General features: G+C 32.0%; 1 pseudogene across 1 annotated transcript in view; it reads right to left on the bottom strand.

Annotated features, from left to right (window-relative positions):
- Positions 1 to 24,897, bottom strand: part of LOC143242015 (uncharacterized) — a 56,562-nt pseudogene that overhangs the window by 5,050 nt on the left and 26,615 nt on the right. The window contains exons 3-7 of the transcript XR_013022383.1: positions 23,349 to 23,636; positions 12,914 to 13,113; positions 10,744 to 10,988; positions 4,225 to 4,445; positions 1,480 to 1,643 (exon numbers count right to left, since the gene is read on the bottom strand). The product of XR_013022383.1 is annotated as an uncharacterized LOC143242015 (transcript). The remainder of the gene's footprint in view (positions 1 to 1,479; positions 1,644 to 4,224; positions 4,446 to 10,743; positions 10,989 to 12,913; positions 13,114 to 23,348; positions 23,637 to 24,897) is intronic.

The raw sequence follows: 24,897 nt of genomic DNA, 5'->3' as shown, positions 1-24,897 counted from the left end.
TATTTTTCATGCAAGTTTAATAAGTAATTTTTCCTTCTTTCCAAAAAAAAAAAGAAGAAGAAAAGCAGCTCTGCTAGTGCTCCGAAATTGAGATGGTATTCATTTAAAACAATCGATTATAATCATATGTCTTGTGTCGAGATACAATTATGTGCTTTTTAGATATGGTGTTGAGATGGTATTCATTTAAAACAATCGATTATAATCATATGTCTTGTGTCGAGATACAATTATGTGCTTTTTAGATATGGTGTTGAGATGGTATTCATTTAAAACAATCGATTATAATCATATGTCTTGTGTCGAGATACAATTATGTGCTTTTAGATATGGTGTTGAGATGGTATTCATTTAAAACAATCGATTATAATCATATGTCTTGTGTCGAGATACAATTATGTGCTTTTAGATATGGTGTTGAGATGGTATTCATTTAAAACAATCGATTATAATCATATGTCTTGTGTCGAGATACAATTATGTGCTTTTAGATATGGTGTTGAGATGGTATTCATTTAAAACAATCGATTATAATCATATGTCTTGTGTCGAGATACAATTATGTGCTTTTTTAGATATGGTGTTGAGATGGTATTCATTTAAAACAATCGATTATAATCATATGTCTTGTGTCGAGATACAATTATGTGCTTTTAGATATGGTGTTGAGATGGTATTCATTTAAAACAATCGATTATAATCATATGTCTTGTGTCGAGATACAATTATGTGCTTTTAGATATGGTGTTGAGATGGTATTCATTTAAAACAATCGATTATAATCATATGTCTTGTGTCGAGATACAATTATGTGCTTTTAGATATGGTGTTGAGATGGTATTCATTTAAAACAATCGATTATAATCATATGTCTTGTGTCGAGATACAATTATGTGCTTTTTAGATATGGTGTTGAGATGGTATTCATTTAAAACAATCGATTATAATCATATGTCTTGTGTCGAGATACAATTATGTGCTTTTTAGATATGGTGTTGAGATGGTATTCATTTAAAACAATCGATTATAATCATATGTCTTGTGTCGAGATACAATTATGTGCTTTTAGATATGGTGTTGAGATGGTATTCATTTAAAACAATCGATTATAATCATATGTCTTGTGTCGAGATACAATTATGTGCTTTTAGATATGGTGTTGAGATGGTATTCATTTAAAACAATCGATTATAATCATATGTCTTGTGTCGAGATACAATTATGTGCTTTTAGATATGGTGTTGAGATGGTATTCATTTAAAACAATCGATTATAATCATATGTCTTGTGTCGAGATACAATTATGTGCTTTTTAGATATGGTGTTGAGATGGTATTCATTTAAAACAATCGATTATAATCATATGTCTTGTGTCGAGATACAATTATGTGCTTTTTAGATATGGTGTTGAAGTTCTTAATATGAAAGACTGATTTTGTCGTTAGAAAAAGCTGGTTTGTTTGCTCAGAAACAACTTACCCTAACACGACAAAACGATTTGTCCCCTTAACTGAAGATGTAACTAATGGAACTGGGGACATCAGAGGTGAAGCTGCTGCCGTATCAGCGCTGTCATCATCAATTTCATCGTCCTCAGATATGGACTGAAGTATAAGAGGCTGAATCCCGTTGTTGTCTTCTTGCTGTTTGTAAAGAAACACGCTTGAATATCTCTAAATCAATAACCACTTATACAATATTATTAGAGTATAATTATTTAATATTTGTATGAATTTTTACTCAAAACTACAGAAAGTATTATCTACTCTTGGCCGTCTTTATCTTTGAAAATATGGACCAGAGGGAAATAACTCACCGCTAACTCTTGAGCTACTTTTGATTAAGCTAACAGTGAGACTCGATTATCACACTTAAGAGTGCGTCCATAGACTCAACTGCGGAACGCGTTTTTCGACAACTGGTCGAGAAATTTTCTCATTCACAATATGAGCATGCTAACCAGTAGGCTACTCTCGACCCTAATTATTTACTGAAATTTCAAAACATCAGTAAAATGGATATTAGAAGATTAGTAGGTAGAAGAATGATTCTCTATTCCGAATCATTTTGTGGCTCAATATTTCAAGTACAATAAAGTGAATTTATACGATCCTCAGTTCATCTTTTTTCACTCTTTTATTTAAGCACGAAGCTACCCAGTAACTGTGTTGTATCTACCAGTAACTGTGTTGTATCTATCAGTAACTGTGCTGTATCTACCAGTAACTGTGCTGTATCTATCAGTAACTGTGCTGTATCTACCAGTAACTGTGTTGTATCTACCAGTAACTGTGTTGTATCTACCAGTAACTGTTTTGTATCTAACAGTAACTGTGTTGTATCTACCAGTAACTGTGTTGTATCTACCAGTAACTGTGCTGTATCTATCAGTAACTGTGTTGTATCTACCAGTAATTGTTTTCTATCTACCAGTAACTGTGTTGTATCTATCAGTAACTGTGTTGTATCTACCAGTAACTGTGTTGTATCTACCAGTAACTGTGTTGTATCTACCAGTAACTGTTTTGTATCTACCAGTAACTGTTTTGTATCTACCAGTAACTGTTTTGTATCTACCAGTAACTGTGCTGTATCTACCAGTAACTGTGCTGTATCTATCAGTAACTGTGTTGTATCTACCAGTAACTGTGTTGTATCTACCAGTAACTGTGCTGTATCTACCAGTAACTGTGCTGTATCTACCAGTAACTGTGCTGTATCTACCAGTAACTGTGTTTGTATCTACCAGTAACTGTGTTGTATCTACCAGTAACTGTTTTGTATCTACCAGTAACTGTGTTGTATCTACCAGTAACTGTGTTGTATCTACCAGTAACTGTGTTGTATCTACCAGTAACTGTGTTGTATCTACCAGTAACTGTTTTGTATCTACCAGTAACTGTTTTGTATCTACCAGTAACTGTGCTGTATCTACCAGTAACTGTGTTGTATCTACCAGTAACTGTTTTGTATCTACCAGTAACTGTGCTGTATCTATCAGTAACTGTTTTGCATCTACCAGTAACTGTGCTGTATCTATCAGTAACTGTTTTGCATCTACCAGTAACTGTGCTGTATCTATCAGTAACTGTTTTGTATCTACCAGTAACTGTGCTGTATCTACCAGTAACTGTGCTGTATCTACCACAGGTATTGAAACCCGCTGTTTAGTGTCACAATCCTTCAGACTTACTGCTGTACCAATGGGGGTTATTGTTCACTCAAGTGATGACACAAACAGCATTTCTACCACTACTATGTTTGTCATATTCCAGTTGACAGTCAATGTGTTAGATACGATGTTGCTGACATATTATTATCTAGTAAGGGAGAAACTATCTATTATTTTTTCTTCTTCCAAACACTTTTAAATCGACCATCATTCCTTCATTTCTCGGAAGATTGATTTAAAACTTGGCAGAGATATATAGTTAACTATTTGTTTACTTTCACTCATAAGTTTTTAGAACTATTAATGTGATTTTCTCCCGCCGCGGTTGTAGTTACTTGATCTGTTCGTGAAAGAAGAAAGATGTCTGATTCGGTAATTCCTATGAATGATAGGAAAATTAATTTGAACAAGATGTAAATAATTTGTAATACACAAATTACTGACAATGTATTATTAATCCTTATCCTTATAATCTATTGTTACAATTTACAAACAAATTATAGTAATTTCAATTCAGTGACTTAGATGAATTTGTAAATTTTATCGTAACAGTCTGATAATTAGATTGGTGATATAAATAACTGTGTCTCTGTTATCTCCAACGCCTGATGAGCCTTGGTATTGGGAGAAATAACGCGTATGCTTTAGATATGGTAGATATAGTCTAAATGATACAGTACTTTACTTTCACTCGTGAGTTTTAGAATAGTTAGAATCTGCTTTAAAACTAGTTAATAATAATATGTATTCTATCACTTAATTTTTGTGATGTGAGATGTAAGTCCTGCACAATGGAGCCGTACGCGCATTACAAATTGACAGTCGCGTGATATTTTTCGGTCGGACAAGAGTAGCCCAAGAGTTGGTGGTGGGTGCTATTTACTAGCTGCCTTCCTCTAGTCTGTCAATTCAACATTAGGTACAGCTATCCGCATAGCCCTTTAAGTAGCTATGTACAAAATATCTCAATCCAAGAAATATACTTTTTATGTGATCGCAAGCTTAAACTTAATCTGAACAAGAACATTCAATAAACAGAGACAATAATATACCTCATTCTCGTAGCCTTCCCTGAGGTTAAAAGTGAGATCGTGTAAGATATCATGACAGAACGATTCAGCAAATTCTGGGTAAAGTTTGAGGACTTCCATCAAGCCAGGCATATAAATGCATTTTAAATCGCAATAGGTTAAGGCCTTTACGTCACTACTGGATTTAATAACTGTTTCACTTAGGTTGACTGCGATGTCTGATCCAACAAGATCTCCTTTACCTGTATCCATAAAAATACATAGGTGATGTATAATATCATTCTATCCTTATTTGGAAACTGTTATAACAATTGCCCAAGCATTTATAAATAACCAATACAGTACCGCAATATATTTTTAAACGATTAATACAATACAACAATACACTTCATAAGTAATCAGTATAGTATCGCAATACACTTTTAAACGACCAATATAGGACAATAATACACTTAGAGGACCAATATGGTGTAACTAAACACTTTTTAACGATATTTTTACATTACCTTAATACACTTTTTAAACAAGAAATATTTTGAACGACCAATAAAGTATCACAATATACTTTAAATGCCCAATACAGTACCACTACATATTTTTAACAACCAATATAGTGCCACAATAAATTTTTTTAAACTATCAAAATAATACCACATTAAACTTTTAAACATGTAATACCACAGTATAATTTTCAATGACTATTACATCACAATATAATTTATAATGAAAATACAGTATTGCAATATAATTTTAAATGACCAATAAAGTACGGTAATATACTTTCGAATGACCAATATAGTACTAAACACATTTTTAAACAACAAATATACTACCACAATATACTTTTAAACAACTAGTATAATAATAAATACAGTACCAAAATATACTTTTAAAGGACAACTATAGTACAACAATACACTTTTAAACTACCAAAATATAGCACCACAATAGACATTTAAATGAACAATTGACACAGTACCGTAATATACCTTTTAATAGATCAATACATTTCCACAATATGCTTTTAACAACCAATATAGAACCACAATACACATCTTATATGACTAATGTAGTATTACAATACACTTTTTAAATACTTATATAATAACATAAAACATTTTCAAACGACTAATACAGTAGCACAACACTTTTTAATCGAGCAATATACTATTACAATATATATTTGAAGAACTAATGCAGTACCACAATATACTTTCTGAACAACCAATACCCAATATACTTTTAAAATGACTAATACAGTACAATAACCCGATTAAACAATTAATTTTGTACCATAATACATATTCAAACGACTAATACAAAAACACTATATACTTTTAACCGACCAATACACTACTACAGTATACTTTTTAAACAACGAATATAGTATCAGAGTACATTTTTAAACGAAGAATATAGTACCACAATACATTATTTTAATGACCAATATAGTACCACAATATACTTTTTAAATGATCAATATAAGACCACAATACAGTTTTATAATGTCCATTATAGTACAAAATTACATTTCTCAAACAAGCAATACACTACCATAATATACTTTTTAAACAACGAAAGGGAAACTTTTTAATCGACCAATATTATACTTTTTAAACGATCAATACAGTACACAGTAGACTTTTAAAAAGATTAGCAAAGTACCACGATGCACTTCTTAAATGACCACTATAAAAACACAATACAGTTTTATAATATCCAATATGGTACCACAATATATCTTTAACAAACAATATAGTACCTCAATCCATTTTTTAAATGACCAGCGTAGTACTGAAACATACTTTTAACTGATCACTATAGTACCACAATGCAACTTTTAACGACCAATATAACATAAGACCACAAGTAACTTCTTAATACGATTAATATAATACCACAATACATTTTCTAACGAGTAATACACTAGTGCAATACACGTTTTAATCGACCAATATATTACCATAATACACTTTTTAAACGACTAATATACTAATACAGTATACATTTTATACTACTAATATAGTATCGCAATACATTTATAAATGACAAATAAAATACCACAGTACACTTTTTAAACAATCAACAGAACGTAAGACTACGATACACTTCTTAAACGATTAATATAGTACCACATTACATTTTCAAACGACCAGTATAGTACCACAAAAGATATTTAAACAGACAACATAGTACCACAAAAGATATTTAAACAGACAACATAGTACCACAAAAGATATTTAAACAAACAACATAGTACCACAAAAGATATTTAAACAGACAACATAGTACTACAACAGAAATTTTAAACAACTAACAGAATGATACATTATAATTTTCAAAGGATCAATACAACATAAGGCCACAATACACTTTTTAGAAGATTAATACAGTACCACAGTATTCTTTTCAATGACCAATACAGTACCAGTGTATATTTCGAAAGACCAACACAGGACCACAAGACAATTGATAAATGACTAATATAGTATTACAATACACTTTTTAAAAGACTCATTTTGTAACAGAAAGCATTTTGAAACGACTAATACAGTAGCATTGACACTTTTCAAACGAATCACACAGCACCATAATATATTTTAAACAATCACTGCAGAACCACAGTATAGTTTAAAACGACCAATATATCACCATAATACAGTTTTGAAATGAGCAATGTACTTTTTAAATATTACCACATTTTCCAAACGATTAAAATAGTAATACTATATACTTTTTAAACTACCATTAAAGTACCGCAATGCATTTTTAGACGATCATTATAACATACGACCACACTTCACTTCTTAAACGATTAATACAGTACCACAATACATTTTCAAACGACTAATGCACTACCTTAAAACACTTTTTATTAATTAAGTGGCACGGTACAATTATCAAATGGCCAATATTAGATCACAATACAGTTATATACCACCCAATAGCGTACCACAATACATTTTTCAGGACGGATATAGTATCATCATACACATTATGAACGACCAATATAGCACCATAATACATATTTTAAACAACCAGTGCAATACCACAATATACTAATACAGTTTTATAATACAAAAATATAGTATTTATACGACATACACAGTATACCAATACATTTTTAATCGACGATTATAATACCATATTACTCCTTAAAAATACTAATATGGTACCACAATACACTTTATAAACGACCAATTAAGTACCACAACAGATTTTTAAATAACCAGTATAGTACATTATAAGTATTTCTAAACATCTCATACATTACCAATATACACCTTTAAATGTCAAATGCAGTACCACAATGTACTTTTAAACGGCCAATATAGTACCGTAATACATTCTAAAAGACCAAAACAGTACCACAATACATTCTAAAAGACCAAAACAGTACCACAATACATTCTAAAAGACCAATACAGTACCACAAAACACTTTTTGAACGGACAATACAAGATATTTTAAGCAAACAATATAGTACTGTAATCATTTTTTAATCGACCGATATAACATCAGAAGACCTTTTTAAACGACCCATTTAGTAATACAATATACAATTTATAACATCATTCCAGTGCCACGATATACTTTTAAAAGACCAATATAGTACTACAATAAATTTTTAAGCAACCAATATACTATCACAATACAATTTTTGCACGACCACTGCAGTACCATAATATACTTTTTAAAAACCATTACAGTTCCAAAAAAAATTTGCAACGACCAATATAGTACCACATTAAATATATTAAACAACCAATACAATACCGCAAATAGTACCACAATATACTTTTCAACGATCAATAAGAAATATAAATGACCAATAAAACACAACAATAGACTTTAAACGACCATTATACCACCACAATACACTTGTCGAAAGACTCATATACTAGCAGAAATCATTTTAAATTGATTAATTACACTGGGGAACACTCATTTTGTTGCATTTAAAAAAAGACCTTTCTATAGTCAATTTGAGTGTGTTGATTTCAAATCTGAAGTCGGTTTTTGTCTGCAAGCTACAGATTTTATGCAATTTGAACTTCAAAATATGCCTTGTAGGCACGCTTGACGAACGAGGATATATTACGTCTCTGACGATTGAGTGTGTAGCATCCACATATGTAGCAGAAGGCATCAGGCTTGTTTCTGCAATGATATCTATTTTTGGAAGCCATGTTTGAAACAAAAAAAGAATGATCAAAATATTAGAGGTTTCTATATATATGGACGTGAAAATGCTTATACATGGTTTACGCAAGTTCACATTTGTACAATTTCATTAACCTCAAATTGCATACAAACTAAAGCTTGTAGAGAAAAACTAATTTCAGATTTGAAATCAGCGCCTAAAACTCCTTCAGAATCAGTTAAAATATCCAATGCAACTCAAAGTTACTGAAAAAGTGTTCCCCAGTGTTATCTCAAACAGCCAGTGCAATACCACAATATACTTTCAAACGACCAATATAGCACTAAATACACGTTGTAAACGATGAATAAATTACCACAATATATTTTCAAACAACTAATATAAAACCATAAAACACTTCTTGAACGATCAATATAGTACCACAAAATACCTATAAATGACCACTACACTACCACAGTATACTCTGAAACAATCACCACAGAATCAAATTACATTTTTAAACGAAACATACATTTTTAGACGGCCAATACAGTGCTACAATAGATTTTATAAACGACCAATACATTGTAAAAATATATTTTTGAACGAGGGCCTGGCATAGCCTAGCGCGTTAAGGCGTGCGCTTCGTAATCTGAGGGTCGCGGGTTCGCGCCCGAGTCGCGCCAAACATGCCCTCCCAGCCGTAGGGGCGTTATAATGTTACGGTCAATCCCACTATTCGTTGGTAAAAGAGTAGCCCAAGAGTTGGCGGTGGGTGGTGATGACTAGCTGCCTTCCCTCTAGTCTTACACTGCTAAATTAGGGACGGCTAGCACAGATAGCCCTCTCGATTCCATTGAGGAACATAGGGCCACAATCACTTGCGGGTTCATTAACAGGCTGGTTTTTTAAGTGAGTACATTGTTAGCCTACTGTACAACCATCAACCAGGAGGAGAAACCTTTAGCCGTCCCTACAATACCACAATATTTTTTTCGACCAATACAACACCACAATATACCTTCAAAGACAAATTTTGAGGCACAATACACTTTTTAAAATTGCAATATAATATCACAGTACACTTTTCAAACGACGAATAAAGTACCATAATATACTTTTAAACGCCAAACGTAGTTGCACAATACATTTTTAACAACCTATATAGTAATATATAAATATAAGTGCCCAATATAATACGAAAATACATTTCTTAAACGACCGGTGTACGACCACAATACTCTCTTCAAAAGGATTAATACAGAACCACAGTAATTATCAGTAAAATTTTATACCTGTACACATTTCTGGTAAATGTTAACAATGCCCCGTATTCTTCGAGTTTCACTTTATTTTTTATGGATCATAGTTATTTGTTTACAGTGGAGAATGTGTATTAAATGTTGGAATAGTTTAACAAACGGATTATGCTTAGGTAGTCGTAATATGCGACACAATAGTAGGAAACAATGGCATTTAAATGAGAATATTCTCTTCAATATATTTTATTCGGCAAATATTTATATGAAGAAATATCAACACTGTTGCATTTACCGATAAATAAAGGATCAAACATTTAATCCCACCATATATCTATATATATTTTTCTTTTGTGTTCTATCGCAAGGTAGGCTTCGTGTTTTGAATTATTTGGTAAAAGTAATACTAACTCCAGTCCACATATAGATAACGAAATAATTTGTTTGTTCAGTAACGATTTCCTCAGGATACATTTGTTAGTAGGCCTAACTTCAAAATTTTGGTGCAGAAATTCCAAACAAATACAAACTTACTTGCAGGACTCCCTTTTTAACTGATTGATAACAAACACATTGTTTGAGTAACGAAATCCTTGAATCACTGACGAATTGATACATCCACCTCCATTGTCAAACAGACACTGAACTGAACATTTAACTCACGTAGTCAGCAGTTTATTAGCACTATTTTTCTACATATTATAGTATCTTTCTAGATGTCGCGTCATGATTATATCATACCAAGCTTCTCTGGCAAACAAAAAAAATTAAAATAAGAAAAATATAGTTCGCAGTACTACTACTACGTTTATATTGTTCATTAAATACTGTAAAATAAGGAAGAAAGACTAGTTTTCAATTATAGCCTTAGACAATCTTAATATTACAAGAAACCCTGATACTGGTTTTCAGGGATGTGGAACGGTTTGACTCAAGGAAAGAACTTGATGTCACCTCTTAGAGGACTTTAATTTTAATGATTAAGACATAATTTAATTATTCAGTGTTTGCTTATTTTTTCTTTCAATAAGATGAATTGAACTGTTGAACGAATTCGTGATCCCTGACAAGTTAAGCTCCTTCAATGGTATTTTGTTCTTTGATGAACACTAATAGAAGTAAAATTTCTTCACTTACCCAAAATGGCAACCACCATGCTGGTCTGTAATACCTCCATCGAACCGTTGCAAACAAAATATAAATAACCTAAAGATCTTCCTGTGTGCACCAGGTATTCACCGGTGCACAGAAATTACTTTAATGTGACGAGACAGCTGTTTCAGACAACCCTGGGGAGCCGTCTCAAATATTGGAAGGAGAGAATCTCTGTTAAGGTGCATGGAAACGTCTCCTCGAAGCTCATCTGGAAATTCCCGCAGTACCTGTTACAAAAGTAATGGGAATCAAGCAAAATTAAAAATAGTAATTTCACTGATTTATGCAAAAATATTAAAGAGGAAAGAAAGTTTGTAATTTAAGAAAAATATAATACGTAGAGACACACAAAAAGAAAACTGCTGAGCCTAAAAATTACACAAAAACATTACATCACAAACAATGTCGTTTTGTCAGTTTCAAGTAAAAAGCCATAATAATACGAAGAATAAAATGTTAGCATAAGGCAGTACCATACTGCAAGATTGGACGAACTTATATAAAAAAAGTAAGGCCCACATTCCCAAGCGCCCTCTAATTAATAGCCAATGGAACTTCGAACACGATGAATTTATTAATACAAATTAATATTTTCCAAATATATTTTTGTAATATAATCAAATGTTATTACAATAAACCTAACTTGCTGTTTTGGTTTGTTTAATGCAATACTACACGGTTAGCTATTTATGTTCTGCACATCTTTCACTTACAACTGACTAATTCTACTCAGAAGGAGTAGACACGTCCGATAATAACGAGAAAATCGAAGACATTTTCTTAATTTGTCACACGGAAAGTTACTCAAGGGTTAGTACTGATTTGGTGATCTCATGTTCTAATCCGCACCTCTCATGATCGTATTTCAAACTGAATAAGCTGAGATATTATTCCTGGGTACTGTTATTTTTGTTAAATTTCTGCCTCATTCGTTGTTTTATAGAAAATCTACATGAGAAATACCAATTTAATGTTCTAAAAAAAAGTAAGTTAATCATGTTCTGTAATATAATTTAAAGAATAATTTGCCATTTTTTATATTATATAAAATTTAGTTTTCAACTTCTTAAAAATCAAGTTACTATATTTGTAAGGAGGAAATATTCGTATTGGGAACCTATTAACGTTCGACAGCGATGAACAGAAACATTGTTTATACGCTCGGTGTTAACTAATCGTCATTTAAAAGTTTCAATGACTTCAAAAAACAAATAGCCAATTACAGCCAGTGATCATGCATCTGCTGACCGTGAAATAACGAGCTTTATCGTATTTGTTAAATTGTTTTATTTATTGATCAGTGCAGGAATTACTGACGCAATGGGACGAACTAGTAAAAAATACAAAAATGGCTTACTTGCTGATTGTTTTTACACTTCTATCTTGTTTTTTCATATACAAATAAGCACTCATAAAATCTAAAAAAATGTATTATATATTCATGCACTGGACGAGTTTGTATCGACCTCTCAAATCACTGAGTTGTTTTAATACTGTTTACTACCGGTGGAGTTTCATATACTGGATTATACTGAGTAATCTTTTCTTAACTAAAAAAACTGACTAAAGAAGTTTGTGAAACCAAGCAGTTTCTTTGTAAAAAAAAACATAGGATAAAATATTTAAAACTGGCCAACTTAAATCCAATGTTGATGATATTTTTGCTTAGATTTTTGTGCGTGATTCCATACATTATAGAAACTGTAGCAAACACAGTCAAGAGCCACCAGTTGTTTAGAAAATGTGTTTAATTAAATAGCCCATAGTGATCCCTCAGTAATTTAGGTTAACAAGACCTTATCGACTGGAAAAAGAAAGGGCGCTAAAAATGTGAGCTAGCTTAATTATTTCAAAGACAATTCGATCAGCGACTTTTGATACGATCAATGTGATTTACAAGTTTGATACAGGAAATATAGCCTCTCAGTTTGATCAGAAGTTTGTTTTTATTACAGAACTTATGTTCAGCCTCTGTATTTTTCAATTCAGTAAGTTAGAAAATGAAACATAATTCAGTGAAACATTTTCTGCCATTCCTCTTGTTATTACGGTTATTATTCTTGCCTGTGATATTACCTGAGACTAGTTGAGCTTGAACAAGTAATAAGAAAGACAGTTTTCAAGCTTTTTCTTATAAATACAAAAATCTTACTTCATTTGGATCAATTCCATGATTTAGAGACCACGTTGTTTGAAAGTAATCTATCATTCGCTGTCGTAGCTGTTTCGATAGTTGATGTAGCCTGAAAAAGTCCTTCAGATCTGTCAGTTTTGTCTGATATTGGGATCGTCTTGAGTACATACGTTGAATGATGGCTGTCACATTACCAAAAACTACGGCGTGCATCAACGCTGGCAAAAAGAATAAAGACGTTAGCGCATTAAATAAATATGCAAATACTAAAACTAGCGTGAGCTTATACGTTTTTATAAAGTAAGTTTTGTTTTACATCAAAAGTTTAATTGGTTCTGTAAGGTTCTATTTAAAAATTATACTTCCATGATCTGGTTAGTATTGTTGTCTTATCGGATAAAACAAAAAAAAACGTGCATAAATTTTTTGTTTGTTTATTTGTAATGAAGAGCCAATCTACACAATCTATTATTTTCTGTTTATATAATGTGTACATTTATAAACAAATAAATTCTATTTTACCACAACAATTAAACATATTAGGTGTCAAATAACACGAATGTACTTAGTTTATTAACGGTAAGTGTAATTCTTTATATTTCAAACGTGCTTTACAATAAAAACGTTCAGTGTACTCTAGAGTCTAGTCGGTAACATTAAACTGTGTCCAACATACAGCAATTGGTTTTTTGTAGTTAAGTACAAAGTTACACAATGGGTTGTCCGTGCTCTGCCCACCACTGATATTGAAACCAGTTTCAAAGAGTTGCAAATTCGGTAACATATCGCTGAGCCACAGGTGGGCACACATACATAAGTATAGATGGAAAACAAAAATGTGGCGTGGCTTAGTGACCAGTGTGTTAGATTTCGGTTCTGGGTCATTATATCTAAGGTATGAGCTCGCAGAATCCCGCTGAACACGCCACGTGCTTTCAGAGAGGTAAGCGTATTATAAAACCTGTAGAAATCACGCTATTCGATTAGAAATCATCAAGTAGGTGGTGAACGCTGACGAGTAGTTGTTCTTTCTCTGTGATAACATTTAATTATGAACATCTATGTTTGGATTTATGGCTTCCGATAAGTTCGTTTTATCTATATATTGCATAAGGTTTGGCTATAGTTAGAAACATCAAATCAAAGAAAAAGTAACATTTGATATTTTGAAGCAAAAAAATGTGAACTACCAATTAAAGAGTGTGTGTCCATCGAGGCCCTAATTGTATTGTTGTAAATCTGTAGACTTACCATTGTCTCAGCAAGGAACCAAACCAAATAAAGAGAATTTACAAACAACAGAAGGAATTTTCTGTGGTTCTAGAGACCACACTTTTACAATGATGTTTCACACAGATATGTTCTTGCCGTTTTGTTTATAATTAGCCCACTACAGGTTTCAGATTCTAGTTACTTTATAAGAAGTTCTTCTCTCAACAGAAGCAGGGTCTATCATAGACAAGAGTCTCAATAAGAAGGATGTATAATAAAAAAAATTGTCTGTAAAACATTATTTTTATAACAAGTATTACGTCTTCTATATATCAATATTCTCCCAGAATTAGAAACTGAACATTAATGGGGGGGGAGGGTATTAGGTGAATAAAAACTTCAGATGCTTCTGATTCCACAATTAATATGAGTTTCATCCGCTATCATTTACCTCCAGCTAGAGTAGGTAAGGCTTATTCTCCACCTTCTTTAGCATAAACTAGGCAAATTTTAACATAAAATTTCACTTAATTGAAACAGTATAATATGGGATCACAAAATATTGAGCTTATAATTTAAAATAACAAAAAGGACTAAAACGAAAACACATATCAGTAGTTATATTGGCACTCTGGTGGTGGAAGTCAATCGTGGTTCAATTTCTTTCACTGCCCGAAGGCATAGAGGGGAAACAGTTGACTAAATATAACAGTAATTATAGCATAGTTATAGATTAAAGAAATTACAGATAATTATAGAACATGACGCTAACAGATGGAAACAATTAGTATTTAAAAAGGTTCGGTTTATTTTCAATTTCGCGTAAAGCTACGTGAGGACTATCTGCATTAGGCATCCATAATGTGGCTGTGAACGACTAGAGAGAAAGCAACTAGTTAACACAACCTACCACCAACTCTTGGTCTACTCTTTTACCAACGAATAGTGGAATTGGCCATCATATTATAGAGTCTTATTGAGTTATCTAATTACGTATTTGAGGAAGCCAGACCTCATGAAAATTACAAAAATAAATCGGTCCCTAGTTTAAACGTTTGGGAAACGCTGCTCTAGTCTATTACTGCTAAAGTAGGAAAAGCCAACACAGATAGCCCTCATGAAGCTTTGCACAAAATTTCAAACAAATATAGAAACATATATGAACTTTCAAATATGCTAAGACAAATATAAGACTGTGTCTCGTCTGGGTTCTAGTAACTTTCTCAAATGGTCATCTTTCCTCTCTCTCAAGTTGATCATAAAAACTGAAGCTTAACATACAGTTACCTAACTTTTTATCTTTACGCAGGCATCAAGTACACTTTATCTAGCCCTTGATCTTTAGCCAGGCTCAAGTACGTGCATTTTTTGTTCAAAATTTGTTACATTTGAGATTGAGCATTGATTGAAACTGAAAACAAATAATGAAAGTTGATGTTATTGCATAAGTTTAAAAGATACTTTGAGATAGAACACTGATTGCAACTGAAAAACAAATAATAAAAGTTGACGTTGTTTGCATAAGTTTATAAAATATATCCCATGTTACCATAACGTTGTTTGAAAATCTACCTTAAAAATTCTTCTCATAAATTCAGTGTCTGTTTACACAATGTTACAAAAGTGAAAAATATAAACTCTAATTGAAATAGTAATATAAATATAAAATACAAAATGTGTATTATGTACACAAGTGTACAAAAGTTGTAGATAGCACTTATTGAAACAAAGACAGATAGTTAAGCTAAGTTACAGAAGTACGTTTTCCACGCGTTTTAACAGAAAGTTAAACCATGAGTATCGAGGCTCTGTACTTCCCTTAAGCTTCTATTCACTAAATACCATGACAATGCCCATAGAGAGAAAGTTTTGACTGGCACCAATAGCACTGACTGGAAGAGTATATATTTAACTATCAAAATGAGATGTATCAATAAGATATATCTTCTCTTGAAAGACAAGTTGTTAAAAGTTATTATGGCAAGTTCTTAAAAATTGAAAGTTATGTAATCCTAAAATTGTATATTCGTAAAACCTGAAAATTACATAATCCTAAAATATTGTTCATATGACGATAAAATGCGAAGAAAATTCTATTTATTAATGTTTCTTGAAATATATGTATTATTTGTTTTATCTCGTGAGGAATTATCGATCTGATGTTGGCATTCTACATTAGAGTTGACCACATACCAAAACTGGATTCCTCGCCACCTGCAATATTGACCCTTTCAGATGTATGATTGTTGCTTCCATATGCATGACTATATGTAGAAGCATGTCTATACTACCAAAGTGTATAGCTTTTGTACGTCTAACAACTATAGTCAATTAGGTTATGTGCAGCAGTCTGAATATATTAATATTCAAGAGGCACTTAATGGTGGTTTGGCTAAAATCTTAAATTATAGTGGTAATGGCACCTGTAAGAAACATAGTATAATATGTGACTTTTAAAGGTGTTTCTATCCCGAGTGTAATAGTGTTATGATCCTGATACAACGAACATCATTCTAGCAGATCCATTTAAAATATTAGAAAACATAAAATCTTGGCCGAAATGTTTGCATATTGTGTAAATAAGATTATCGTATTTCAAGACGCCTGGTATGGATATTAATACTTTTATTGAAATAAAGTAGAGAACAACGTTTCGACCTTCTTAGGCCATCTTCAAGTTAACAAAGATAATTTGCAAAAGGTCGAAACGTTGTTCTCTACTTTATTTTAATAAAAGTTTTAATACACATGCTAACCGTTTTGAAATACAATGTTACTTCAAGTAGGTTCCTCGTCATCACGAATAACGAAATACGATTATTATTATTAAAGTGGAATACAAATATACATATTGCTCTGAAAATGAGAAATGCGTGTTATATTAAACATGTATTTGTATAATGAGACAGTTTTTGTGGATATCATGAGTGACTTATTAAAACAGTAAATAATTTTATCATCCACCTGTAGATAGACGTGGAAATCAACATTTCTCCTATAACAACAAAACTACCAAAACATATATTATAAAAAATTATAACATCAAATTATTATAAATAGCATCTATAGTGTTACATAATTTCATGTTAAGCATCCAACACTTGATGGTCTTTCTACTCTAATAACCCCACCAAGCCAACGTGAAATGTTATAAATGAGCATATTAATTGTAATTCACTGTGATTTCATCCTAACTTGTCACTAAAAGGCGCTGCAACTTCACCAAAGTAGCTGGTTTAGAGCCGTTGTTACCAATTTTCTAACTCAGTTCTGCCCAAAGGTTTTCAATGGGATTACAATTTGGAAACTTTTCTGGCCATGGCAATCCTTCTGGTTTGATTAAGATAATTCTATACACAAATGCACTATTTGCAAAGGTATTATCATCCTGAAACACAAAGGTACTGCCACTCCTTGCTTTGATATATGGCAGAAATACTGTCTCTCTGTGACACTTGTAGGAGGTGCCATTGATGTTTTGTTGGGGTTATTAATAGTAGTTTTCCACATTGATGACTAGCTTTTCAAACGTGTATTGCACCACTTCCTGCGTGCTCCCTGTGGGGATACAGTCTTCTATCATTTGTTTTCCAGGAAAACAACAAACACGAATCAACTTTATCAACTTTAACAAGCCAGAAAGAGGACTCATCTGAAAAGATGACATATTATCAGTATTCTAACTGTAAGTTTGCATGCTGTCTTGACCAAGTAAAATGGTTGTGGTGGTGAACCGATTAATATTAGTTTGCAAATAGCCCTTCTTACAAAATAGCTTTGTTTAGTCAATCTTCTATTCATTGTTCTTCTGGATACCCTGAAATTAATGTGTTCATATCATTCCTATTGTTTGGAGTTGCAATACTTTTTTCATCCTCGACATGTTAACTCATTCAAAACATGGTTATTTTAGGTAGTTTTTTTTTCTATCAGTAGACTTTCCTGAAACAATATTTCCTGTAGTCTCACGACATTTAAGGATTCTGAATACAGTATATTGGGGATACCTAGCTGTTCTTGCAATCTACTCTCGCTTCATAACATTTCTAGACAGTTGAACAATTTGAATCCCTATAATTGTTGGCAAATGATGACGCATGGCTTTACACCACGTACAGAGAAATTGGCTGAGCAAAATATTGACCTGTTTTGAAAACTATTATACTAAAAAATCCCGCATTTTTATACAAAAGAGGTGTGTATGTGTGTTTCAACGAACAAATGCTCAAAACAACTTGTATGGATCAGAATAACAATTCGTACGTTTGTCTGATAATATGCTACCTTCTCTCTACCTATTCAGGCAATAACATACATATAAGATAGTATGCAAATATTTTGACCGAGACTACACTGGAATGGCTGAAGTATAAGGTCGTATCTATATGAGAACATTAATTTGAGAAGATGAAAACTACGAATCCAGAATTCAACAGTTTTCTTAAGGACCGTACAATAGCTTTACATCTGGATGTACGAGAAGTTTTTCATGGACGGGGAGTTAATGCTACGAAACTTTCGTACGAAGTGAAGGAGGAGGAAAATAAAACTTTACATCTATATACCTACTGATGAAAAAATACAATTTGAAACTGATTGGGCATCGCATAGTAATTAGATCAAAAGCTTCTTATATAGTCTAAATTATTTTGGCATTTTAAGGTGTAAAATGTAGTGTTTAATCCAGAACGAAAAACTGGCACATATGTTTCTGGGGTTGCTGAGGAATGTCCAAGAAAAAATCACAACTGTAACATTTACAAAACAGTATTACTCTTTAGGAATGATAACAACAAGATTGTAACAGATATTACACGAGTCAAAAACGAAATTACTGTTCTTCATTAGAGACACATGCAGAAAGCTTAAACAAACATCTTTGTAGTGACTATCATTACTGCTCATGCTCATCTAATATTATACTGCACAATTAATGATATCAAGTCCATACAATTATTGTTTTTAATTTTGTGCAATACTACATGAGGACTGTCTGCACTGGCTAACCCTAATTAGTACCGATAGTGGAAAATTCATTGACATCAATAACATTAATAGAGTTAATCTCGAAAATATATACGTATATAACTTAAAAGACCACAAAACAAACAAATGTTCATGTCTATTATAAATATTAGTAGTCAGAAATTTTTTCATCAGTAAAAGTGATATATACGATCATACCTTTCTCTTCCTCAGGATGTGGTGGCAGAAAAACAGACTTCTAAATTTCATTTGTTTAAAAAATAATTTCATATAGAAGAGTTCTCTCATCTTTATCTCCAGGACGAATACTCATTTCAAATACATTATATATATATATATATATATTCTATATAATTCCAAGGGCCTAGTGTTGTAATAATTAGGGCTATTTAAATGTTAAGTTAAATTACTGCATAAGTAAAACACATCTCCATAAACAAAACAAATAAGACACGCACCAGAATGATTTGTAAGAAGATGATGATTGTGCAATTTGAAAATATTCACCATATTCACTGCAAGCTTGTTTGTACTTTAATTTTACACGTTTATATACAAAATTTTCATAGCGTATTTAAACGCCTAACGGTACACATTATAAAACACTTGGCATTTTTAACCTGTACTTACGTGGAATGAAGGTTGTGTCCAGAATATGAGCACACCTTTTATTTCGTTACTCTATAATTAGATATGGTGAATTCATACAACCACGACTATAACTACCATCCATTATTGCCAATAGTTAATGTCACTTACTAATTACTGGCAGAATTAAAATAAATTCGTATACATATGTTTTTATACTTCTACAAGAAGTTGACAACCTCGTGTTCTGCTTTTACTCTATAGTGATTTTTCATTGTTATCATTACAACCACATGTGTAGTTTCATGAAAGTATAATTACACTTCATGACCACGCTTTTTTTACAATATAGTTATCTCCAATTATTACCAGTATTTATACATAGCTCAGTCGTATGAAACTCGAACCATGCTATAATTATTCTTAATCATTGGTGTTACGTCATAAGAATCTATCCTTACATACTGTAGCTAGATATGATTGATTCATGCAAGCCTATAATTATTGTCAATAATTGACGTCATGGGCTTTCTAAACTATAGTATATCCAATTATTGGCTCTTATGATTAATTAACTGTTACACATATTAAGAATACACTTGTATTTTAATATTATTTTATAATTTCATTTAGGCTCTATATATTTACTAACATACCAAAAAAGCCTAGTGAATGATCCTCATTCGTTTACATTGTCTGTACAAACACATCTTTCCAAAAGAATATCAGATGATGTGCTACCACTACTGAAAATAATAAACAAAAATTTTAAGTGTAATACTAATAAGTGTAAATGAAAATGTTGTTACCCAGTCAGTAGAAACGTGGACTCGCTAACTATATTTACCATATACTAAGTTCATCAAAACTGTTGTTCTTTTACTTTCTTTATAAGGTGAAATTATCAATAACATTTTAATACTTAAAAAAACTGATCAACTGACAATTATACATGATTCATTGTATAATTAAGTCAAAAATAATTTAAGAATTAACCAATCTTAGGTTTTGCAAGAAATAGTAAATATTTTCTCTATAAGGTATATATTACTTACCTAAAAATCTTTTTTAACGTATATAACAATCAAAATACTTTAAGTATTATGGTAAAAATATTAGTAAAAAATATGCAAACAGTATCCTTATTGTTGTGTGTTTTTTTTGCTTAGTTTTGAAACTAGATAGCAGGACGCTACTATTAATTTTGTATGTCGGTTGAAACAACGCTAGAAGTGTCATAAAGCATTGCTGTAAATGATTCACAACGTAAATCAACATAAACAACTATTTGATAAATCTACACTACAAAGGATATCAAAAACTGACAGTGGAATGAATAATTGTTAATAAGGGACGTTGTCAGAGATTTAGTAACTTTTATTTATTGCTCTTCTTTGTAAAAAAGTTGGTAATTCAAGGCTATGTTTGTGGCAGCGTTATCACGTTATTTGCCACTGTTAGTTCCAGTCCTCACAGTTAGAGCTAAGTTAATGACAGATTTAGCATATGGGTCTTAATAATTAATTTCTGACGCTGAAGTTAATGGTAACTTAGGGATAAGAAAGAGAAAGTTACAGACAGTAAAGTCCTTTTGAAACTTGTGACTATGGTATGGGCAGCATTGTTATCAGTCGATACGGCTCTATTTGTAAGTTAAGTCTGTGTTAATTATAACGTTTTCTTATTAGTTTTCATCATTAGTCCGTGTCAATACATAGCGCTGTTGTTAACTTCGAGCTTTATTACTGGTAGTATTATGACATTAATTGCCTACATAGTCATTTATTGATACAGTCGATAAGGTGTTACAGGTAACTTAGAACTATGTTATTGACAGCGTCATCATATTACGTTTATTATTAGTTCTAAACAATAAGGCGTTGCAAGTAACTTAAGCCATATTAGTGGCTACTTTGTCACATTAGTTGTCTCAGTTAGTTCCAGCTTATACACTGTTATTGGTATGTTGATGGCGTACTTACAATATTAGTTATCAACAATACTTTGAGTCGATACGATAAATGAAAACTATGTTTTCCGGCATTGTTACGACTTTAGATGTTTACATTAGTTCCAATAGATAGGTTATAGGTAATTTAGGGCTATATAAGAGAGAGAGAATTAACCCACTATGTGTTACCATTAGTTCCAGTTGATATGACACTATTGATAACTTGAAGTTTTGTTAGCGACGGTTACGGGGTCTCTCTCTCCGCATTTCATAAGGATTTATTGACTTAACTTCCAAATCTAATTAAGTAGTTTTCTTATTAATGTATATCAATGAAATCTACACATAATATACTTCATAATCCAACGTTTTATATTATCTGTCTTTTAATTTTAATTCTTTTCAGTTCAAATGAAGCTTACAAAAAACGAAAACATTCTTAATCTTCGGTTTTGTAGTACTCTGTCGAAGCTTTCGGTCTTTGTAATTAAGTACTTCTTCTCGTATATTAGATCTTAATGTTTAGACAGAAACTAGGGTAATTGTCTGCTTATAAAGCCTTCTTCAAAATTCCTTAGGGTAGGTTCCGAGAAAGGAGAAATAAGTATCTTAGGAACTACTGACAGATGCCATTCCACATTCTACAAATAGTCATGTGATTTTACACTCAACACTACCTATTTGTGTAGTTGTTTATAGCCAATAGAAAGAACTAATTTCAAACAACAATTTAGCAATAGTAATTTTTAAATTGGTGTGTCAAACCACTCTGAGTATTATTGCTGCTTGTGTTCTCATTAGCACTTAGCGTTGTTTTTCACCTAGAAATATATTAGTTAGATATACGACTAAACTGTATTTAGGTTTTATCTTTATTTTGTTAAATAAGTGAGTGGTATTTGTGTTTTAAAATACGTATTAGAAAGGTTAAATATTTTTCTAAAGTATAACTCCATATTTTCGGGTCATGAGGCTAAGTGCAATATGCGAATGCAACTAAATCCTTCTCAAAGCTGAAATATCTGCTAAAGACATCGTAATATTGCCTGAGGACGCCCGTTGACGTGTGTCGCGACATCTAAAGACATCGTAATATTGCCTGAGGACGCCCGTTGACGTGTGTCGCGAAAAATAACAACGCTAAACGACTGAAAAATAAAATAAAAAATAAAAATAAATTATACGTGAAAATGTAAACACTTGCAATTAAGACTATACCCAAAACATCTTTTAAAATTATTCCACGAAAAATTGAAAAGTATGTACATTTTATTTCTGTTTCTTAATTTTAAACGTTTCATGGAACTACACGTTGATGAGAATACTTGAAGTATTCAGAGTCTGATTGTAAATAACTACAATACAAAAATAACAGATCTTCAGTTACAATACTTAATTAAACTAATATCATTATTTCTGTACAAAATACTTGTAATCTGTACGAAAATCTTATCAACTGTTGTGAATGTGTATGTTAAGAAAACTGGGAGTGATAGTTAGCAAGTACCCAGTAAGTACAAACCTTTAAAACATTATATGCTATCATTAGTTCCGCTCGATATAATGTTATTGGCAGTTTTACCAGATTACTTGCCACTTTTTAGTTACATGGTTTTATCTTTAGTCCATCAGGTGGAATTTTGTTCCATTGCTATTTGTGTATAGGTGTTATTTTACTATTTCATGCGTTGTTATAAATGCAACACGCTTTCTTACCGCCAATAAGCATGGTGAGTATGGAAAATACTTTCTCTGTGTTAGTATTGGCCGACACGTTCCCAAATCCTACACTAGTAAGGCTGCTGGTAGTAAAATAAAGCGGTGATGTAGGCAGTGGTTGCATCTGTGTAGTTTACAAGATCATGACCCAGTTTGTTGGACAGTTGGTGGAGCCAACCTGTTAAGAAAAAGAACAAACAAAGACCTATATAATAAAAAGTAAAATAAATAATAATAATAATTGTTCAAGGATAATAACAACGTAAACATTATGAAATATGTTTTCTTATGAATATTATAGATGATTGTTGACTTTCCACATGAGTTCAGTGTTTACTATAATGCGTGTAGTGGGGAAGCAAATATAATTTACTGAAGGAAGGACAAAGTTGGAAGCGTTGGTTTGTTTATTTTGAATAATCGTGAAAATACTTTGTTTGTTTTAGCACAGAGCTGCAAAATAGGCAATCCGCGCTATGCCCGAAGAGGAATGTCGAACCTTAGGTTTTAACGCTATAATTCCACAAAATTATCGCTGATCCATGGGGGAGTCGCGCATAGATTCAATAGGACTATTTTAGCAAGCCATTCCTCACATTGAACTAACAGATGACTTAACAATAGTGTCCACCGTCTTCTCTTTGTTTATAGTAATCGAATAGTAGGATTTGACCGTCACATTATAACACAACCACAACTCCAGAGTGCGACGTGCAATTTGAGCAAATGGATGTAAACAATGAATTAGTGCTGGTTAAGACAGCGAAACAATGTTTTTTATGGTAAAAATGTTTATATTTTTTAATATTTGCACAAGAAAGGTATTAGAAATTGATAGAAGAGAAAACCTGGCGAATACAAGAAAAACAACAAATATACAACGTTGGTAGAAAATAACTATTGGAAATAACTGAATGAAACGCACTTGAACGTTATTCTTATGATAATAACAAGTACAAACGGACACAAGCACAAAAATACACACAGAAATAATGATGACTGTTAATTATTAAAAAAGTATTATCTTTATCGAAGGAAAGTCCCTCCTTACTGATATTATCAGGTAAGCCTCTACTGTTGATACTACCAGGAAAGTCTCTCTTTGTTGATGTTAAAAGTCCCTCTTACTGATGTTACAAGGAAAGCCCTTCCTTACTGATGTTACCAGGAAAGTCCTTCCTTACTGATGTTACAAGGAAAGGTATCAGAACGATATTGTGGAATGAGAAGTTTTAAGTAATATTGTCATAAATTTAGAACATTAAGTAGGTGAGTTCATCTTGTTCATTTTTTAAATTTATTTATGTCCAGTGTTGTTGTACAGTATTAAACGTTATAATACGGCAAGATACTTTTTTTGTTGCCTCGTATGTTTTTTTAATCATACGTAATCTTTAGTTTATGACTTCCCTTTACGGGACATCTAATCAGACCATAGCAAGATGAGAGAAACAAAATGTTTGTGTTGCCAAAATCGTACAACAGAACATTTGTTGTACGACCCAATATTCTAAAATAAATCGTATCACTAGGGACCTGAAATCAA

This window comes from Tachypleus tridentatus, unplaced genomic scaffold (genome assembly GCF_004210375.1).
Source record: "Tachypleus tridentatus isolate NWPU-2018 unplaced genomic scaffold, ASM421037v1 Hic_cluster_1, whole genome shotgun sequence".
NCBI classification, from domain to species: Eukaryota; Metazoa; Arthropoda; class Merostomata; order Xiphosura; family Limulidae; genus Tachypleus; species Tachypleus tridentatus.
The sequence above is the reverse complement of the archived record's forward strand: the minus strand, read 5'-3'. Positions and strand labels throughout refer to the sequence as shown.